The sequence below is a fragment of the Pyxicephalus adspersus genome, chromosome 2 (assembly GCF_032062135.1).
Source record: "Pyxicephalus adspersus chromosome 2, UCB_Pads_2.0, whole genome shotgun sequence".
NCBI classification, from domain to species: domain Eukaryota; kingdom Metazoa; phylum Chordata; class Amphibia; order Anura; family Pyxicephalidae; genus Pyxicephalus; species Pyxicephalus adspersus.
In genome coordinates, this window is record NC_092859.1 from 65980536 (window position 1) to 65987279 (window position 6744).

The following is a 6744-nucleotide window of genomic DNA, read 5'->3' on the forward strand; positions in this document are numbered from 1 at the left end:
AACAGCCAATTTTGACAGACTGCGCAAGTGCTAATTGCAAGTGAATTTCTATCACCTGTGCGCTTAAATTTGAGCATATATAAGGGTGTTGTTTAGCTTTTTCCTTTTGTCTTTTTTTTTCTTGGAGGGGCTTTTGTTTTGTGTGTTATCCTAATTAATCTATGTTGCTGCATTTGATACTTTGCTTACCCTTTAGCACAAAAGCTTCTTTTTTTTCTTTTTTTTTTTACTTTGAAAGTTTTAATGTCCATTTTGCAATTTTGATCCTGCATAAATATTTTCTAATCCAGTTTTCCACCCTTGATAGATCAAAATTGCATATTGGTTTGGTAAGTATTTTTTGAATGCAATATTTATTGGGCCATTTTTGAACTATTTTGGCTTTACATGGAAGTGTGGGTTTATATGTGTTTTGTTTGTTCTTTTTTGAATTTTTTTTTTCATTTAGTGTAAATTTAGTGATGTGTTTTTTTTTGTTTGTTTTGATGTGTTTTTATATTTTATTGTGACCTTTTAGCAAATGTTTCTTTTGAATAAAGTTGTTTGTAAAATGTTGTTTGTTTTTTGGGGGTTTGTTGTTATGTGATCTTCTTTCCAATCTCCCAGGACACATAGTTTAAAGTTGTGCGCCACGGCGGACCCGCTATGTGCACCTGAACTGTTTTATCAGTTGAAAAATGCACTGCGTTTTTGCACAGTCCTCATTCAGGTAAGTTTGTATTTGTTTTTTGTGTATAATGCTTGTTTTGCTTCATATTCACTCATGTATGTATCGACATGAGTGCACATAAAGCCAAACATGTATGTATGCATTTAGATGTGTGTACATATACATAGAAAAGAGAAATTATAAGATGAAATAGACAAAGAGGGCTTTTTGGACCATATGGCTACAACCAACATTCATGGAGGATATTGCTTCTGGTTAAAAGAAGGAATCCAACTTTATGTGCTTCCACTACCAACTCGGGCCCGACGCATATCATTGATGAATCAGGCCAATTATATCAGATAAAAAATTCGCCGGCCACTTTTGCAGAGAAGAATCCTTATTCAGATATGTTTTTTTTTTTTTTATGTGTATATTGTTTGTTTTGCTTCATTTGCACTCATGTATGTACATATATGTATGTATGCATTTATATGTGTGTACATAAACATAAAAAAGAAAAATTATTGGACGAAATAGGCAAACCGTCTTTTTTTAGCATATTGCTTTAACATGCTTCAAATTGAAAAGATTGCCTATTTCTTCCTAAGATTTCTGATGTCATAAAAGGTTTAAAGTGCATACTTTCAGTGATACAGTCATAATCATGCCTCATGTTGTGTACTTTGAAACAGCGTTTTAAGTCCTCCTATTCCTCCTCAACTCATTCCTGTTTCGGTGCACAATAATAAAACAATTAACATTTATCTCTGCCTGCAGGGACAGCACAGTAGAGTGGTTAGAGCTCATGATTGGGGCAGGGCATATTTCACATGCATTCCCAGGCCGCATAAAGTCGATGTAAATCCGTGAAATATAGTTTTCTATAAAATGTGTTTAATGAACATTTGACATTTTTTTTGTTTTTAAAAAATACTGTTTTCGCTTTGTTGTATATCAATGATCCCAAGGTGCTCTTGGAGCAGGACAGGTAATGGTAACCTGTAGTCTTTGTCATATGATGAGTAATAAAGCAAGAAAGCCAGTGATATAGTTTTCAGATTTAAAGCTTCAGATTTAAAAATATTGAAAATTAATTTTTAAATGACAAAAAATGTTACAGCATATATGAGAGTTTGGGTTTAGAGAGATTGGGTTAAGATCTATTTTAACTGTTTCCCTTGGTAGCAGAAAGAACAGTTCTGACAAGATTCAATAGGATTGTGCTAATGAGTATTTAGGGGCAGCTGTAACGCATCACTGTCCTGGGATTTAAACAAGCAATTTTATTTTATATGTTTTTATTTGATGGTAATGTTATTAGTCTAATGTGGCCTAAAGCATTTCAGTTACAATTTAGTGTCCATTGCATCAGTTCAGCCACTTTATTAAAGAATGTCAGGTAAATGCAGGATGTAATACAACAATAAATACAATTTGTTATAAAATAATCTTGCACATTTTTTTCCTTAAAGGTGAATTTTATATTTCACAATTGTGTAATTTTTAGTGGCTCTCTTAGACCATAATTAACCAACATAATTGTTCTGATTAAGGGTTGGTCCAAACCTGAACATTAATTTGTATTCAGGATGGACATGTGTAGAACTGAACAGTTTAGGATTACAAAATCTGAACATCTGACATTTGGTTTGTTTCTATTAGAACTGAAAAAAAAAAACATTTTGTTAACGCTTTGTATACAGTGGACAGTCACTGCCTGCTGTGTTCTTTTACATTAAACTCATACCAGTTGTTACCAGTTGTTAGAACTACCACTGACAAACACCTGCCAATGGGAATGCTGTCTACTCTTACCTTGCCAGTGTGCTTCTAGCCCGATGATTACCATATTGTAGGAGCTTACAGTTGTTGTTTACCTTGCCTTCAAAAATTTTCAATGGGCCTGATTTATTAAAGCTCTCCAAGACTGGAGAGGATACACCTACATCCGTGCAGCTGGGTGATCTAGCAAACCTAGAAAAGAATCATTAAAAGTAATTCGCTATTTGTTAGGAATTGCGTCTTCTCCAGCCTTGGAGGGCTTTATTAAATCAGGCCCAATATCTCTAATCCAATTTTTTTTTTAGTTAAAACTTAGTTCACAGGAATAAATATCAAGCAAAAGTGAGGCAAATAGGATAAAAGATCAGAGCTTAGTAAGATTTAAATTAGACTGGCATCCTTCATTTGATTTTTTTTTTGCAATGACCCCAAGAGTATAAACATGATTTAAGTCTTTGCCACTGTACTATTATTGCCATTATACTAGAGAAAAAACACAAAATGAAAAAAATAAAAAATAAAATGTATTTACCAGATGACAGGTTACAACAAATAGCAGTCTCTAAACTTGTCCATCAGCAGGGGCTAATTTACAAACATCTGAGTATGTAAGCCCCTAAGTATCAATAGACAGAAGTGTAATTTCCAAATGTGATACTCAAACTTCACTCACAATGCTGAATATACCACTGAGATATGCTGAGCTATTGTATTTTATGTTTGGCTGTTGTTCTGTGAATTCAAATACCTGTTACAGTTAAAACCTAATAACCTGACATGCAGATTAGATAGCAATCTAGCAATACAAGGTGACAGGTAATAAATACAGCATCTACAGTACAGCATCTTTAGTAGTAAAATTGCAATCTGTTTGACAGCCTTTAGTGCTGTTTTGAGAGAATGCACAATTCTATGCAACAGTTAACTGTAGGAGCCAAAATGTCTTTTGAAGCACATTTAAAATGCTGAACAATTGCTTGGAATAGTGTAGAATGCACGGTTATTATCTAGCATATTGTACACCAGTGCCTATTCAGTATATCTTGTATGTGTTTCTTCCTGTCATTATAGATAATGATAAACTTGACCTCTTTTGAAATGCTTTGTTCTCTATCTTATACACGTTACATTCATGGTAGTCTATTGTATTTGAAACACCTGGATTGTGGGAACATTTGTGGACTTTCATCTTTGTATTCTTTCTTATTATACATTTCAATACGAACTGCACATTCTGCTAAATTCAACCACATTGCTGAACATTAGTTTTTCTTTTAATTCTCATTTTTATGAGGCCTTTTAAAAATAGTAAAATAGTAACACTAAAATGATCATCAAGAGAAATTTGAGATCATTTAAAAAAGTGTCACCTAAAGGAGAGAAATGCTCTTTCTTCATTTGATGGTCAGTGTTACACATTATTACTAAGCTTTTGAACTAAAAGAATGGTCCATACTCTATGAATAGTAATTTCAGCGTGTGGCCCGGCAAAACCCTTAAATAGGTTAAAGCGTACTTGTGGGAAAATATCACGATCACTACTGTTATAGCAGGTTCTGTTTTTCTTAGTCTTAGCTGGAACATTGTTTTTTTTTCAAAAATAACCAGCAACATTAGTTATCAATGTGCCCAATATATATTCATACAGAAAATTTACAAATATATTTGGTGGTCACTAAACTTCATTAAATAAATTAACTTGTAAAAAAAAGCCCTACTCTCTGGAAACCAAATAAGATTAAACACACAGTAATACACTGATTTCATTTAGCAACAATCAAAAATATCAGGCTTTATTGTATTTGCTAACCAATGAGTTTAAACTCATTAAAAGAAAATAAAAAAACATCTCTTCATATGATGGCATACATATTTGCATATATATCCAAGGGGATAACCCTGCAATGTATATAATAGTCACTTTTACTATTAAAGTTATCATTATTGGATGATCAGCATTCATTCATACAGTTTACATATTTTTCCCATCGGGCAAAAAAGAAATGTAACTGTTTAAATGTGTTGGCTGGTGTTCGAGTTAACTAATTTGTGTCTCTTCAGTACATGAGAGATTATCTTACTATCAGAAAAAAAATGTAATACCTGTTGAACCAACCAGTGGAATTGTCATGTTCACTTCTTTTAAATAGGTGAGAACACTTGTTCTGCAGTGAAGTTGTGCAACAACTGTCATCCTGTAGACAATGAGCCTGCTTTACTAAAATTCACCAAGACTGGAGAGGATATACTTTCATCAATGAACATGGGTGATCCACAAACCTAGAATTGATCTAGTCTAGGATTGAAAACATTTGCTAACAAATAGCAATTGACTTTAAGAAATCCATTCCAGGTTTGTTGGATCACCCAGGTTCACTGTTAAAAGTGCATTATCTTCATTCTTGGAGAGCCTTAATAAATCAGGCCCAATGGGTCTGATTTATTTAAGCTCTCTAAGACTGGAGAAGATAGACTATCATGGGAGAACCTGGGTGATCCAGCAAACCTTTCCAGTCTTGGTGAGCTTTTTGAAATCAGGCCTAATATAGTCTTAGGTGGACATGTAATTGAAAGGATCTGCTTCTACTTCTAGAACAGGAACATATATGGCTAAAGTTAGATTAGCTATTTTAACCCTTCAATCCCCTCTTAAGTCATGAACATGACTTATTTCTTCTAACATAGAGAGGTAAATAGCATATTTTTGTCCAGGATCTGTGGGCTTTGGACACATAGCGCGGAATGTTTGTATAAGGGAAGGGATACATTGGATACAACAACATAAAATAATCAAGGAAGCAATTATAATTACAATACTGATAAATAATGTTCTTAACCAACTCAAATCTGGCAGCCAGCTCAATAACCAGTCCCACCTGGAGGATGAACCAACATCCTTCCTTGATATTATTTGCAATTTCATGTAACGCTTGAATATGAGACTGGATTGATCTGGAATGGTCAGATAAATTAAAACAACACATTCCTTTTAAAATCCTGACACCCTACGCTATGTTTAAGTAACAAATAATCCACAGCAAATCTAGTTTCTATCACTGCTCCTCTTACTCCTTGTAGATCTAAAAGCATGTTTGATAAGGCGGTAAAAGTATGATTCAGAGATTTAGCCAGGTTACATGCAATAGAATTTATAGTACGAGTATTATAAATATCCATTCCAGGTACTCCCAATATAGAGGCCCCCAAACTTATATATTCTGCACGGCTGAGAAGGGGTAGAGTAGAGTTACAGTTTTCTGATAAAGTCTTGGTAACCGATCTGTAAGCTCTCCTGATAGGGGGTTGTCTAGGAAGGGCCAAAGTCAGCCTGGATAATGCACAGGGACCTCCAATAACATTGACAGGAATATATTTGTAAGTGCTGTTACCACATAAGAAACTCATATCCTCTGGATGATAGATACAAGTACTAATAAGCCAGAATGGCAAGAAAATGCAAAGATTAATAATTATCAACAGACAAACGTATCTCCCAGAATTTTGTGGAGTCATCATCTTCAGCCCGTGGCAAGGCACTTTTCAGGGATTTCACACCTGCTTCACCCTCTTTGTCTCCGTTCGACGCCGGAGAAGAAGCCTCAGGGACCCTTTTCACTCCACTAGCATGAATCCAGATTGGAGCCTCTTCTGTGAGAATCGCTGTTCTGGTGACTGCTACAACTCGGGTGGGTGGTCCAAACGGGAACTCTGTCTGTTTTTGCCCTTTTGCCAGGCGCTGGACTATCACCACATCGCCTGGTTGGAAAGGATGCGTAGGTTCCAGTGGAGAGAAAGGAGAGGCACGAACAACATGTTTCTCACCTTGATCTAAAGTTTCTACAAATTTTCTCACATATTCTGCCTGTACTACTTCTAGATCACCTTTTTCTATCACAGGGGCCTTTGGACCCCAAGAGGTGGGGAAAGGTCTTAACATTAGGACCTCAAACGGTGAGTAGCCAGTATTCTTGTTAGGCTGCATCCTAATTTCTGCTAGGGCTACAGACAAAAACTTTTTCCAATTATTTTCCTATTGCTGCCTGTCTAATAGCGGCCTCCTTTGCTGCCTTGTCAGCTAGGGCATTCCCTTAAGCTATGTTCGTTTTAAGGCCAGTATGTGCTTTACAATGGATAATAGCGACTCTGCTTGGTAATTGGATGGTGGCTAGGAGATCATGTACTAGGGTAGAATGTGAGATTTGCTTCCCATCTGCAGCTATGAAGCCTCTTCTCTGCCAGATTACCCCATGATCATGTACAACCCCAAAGGCATATTTGGAATCAGTGTATATATTTACATCTCTTCCCTC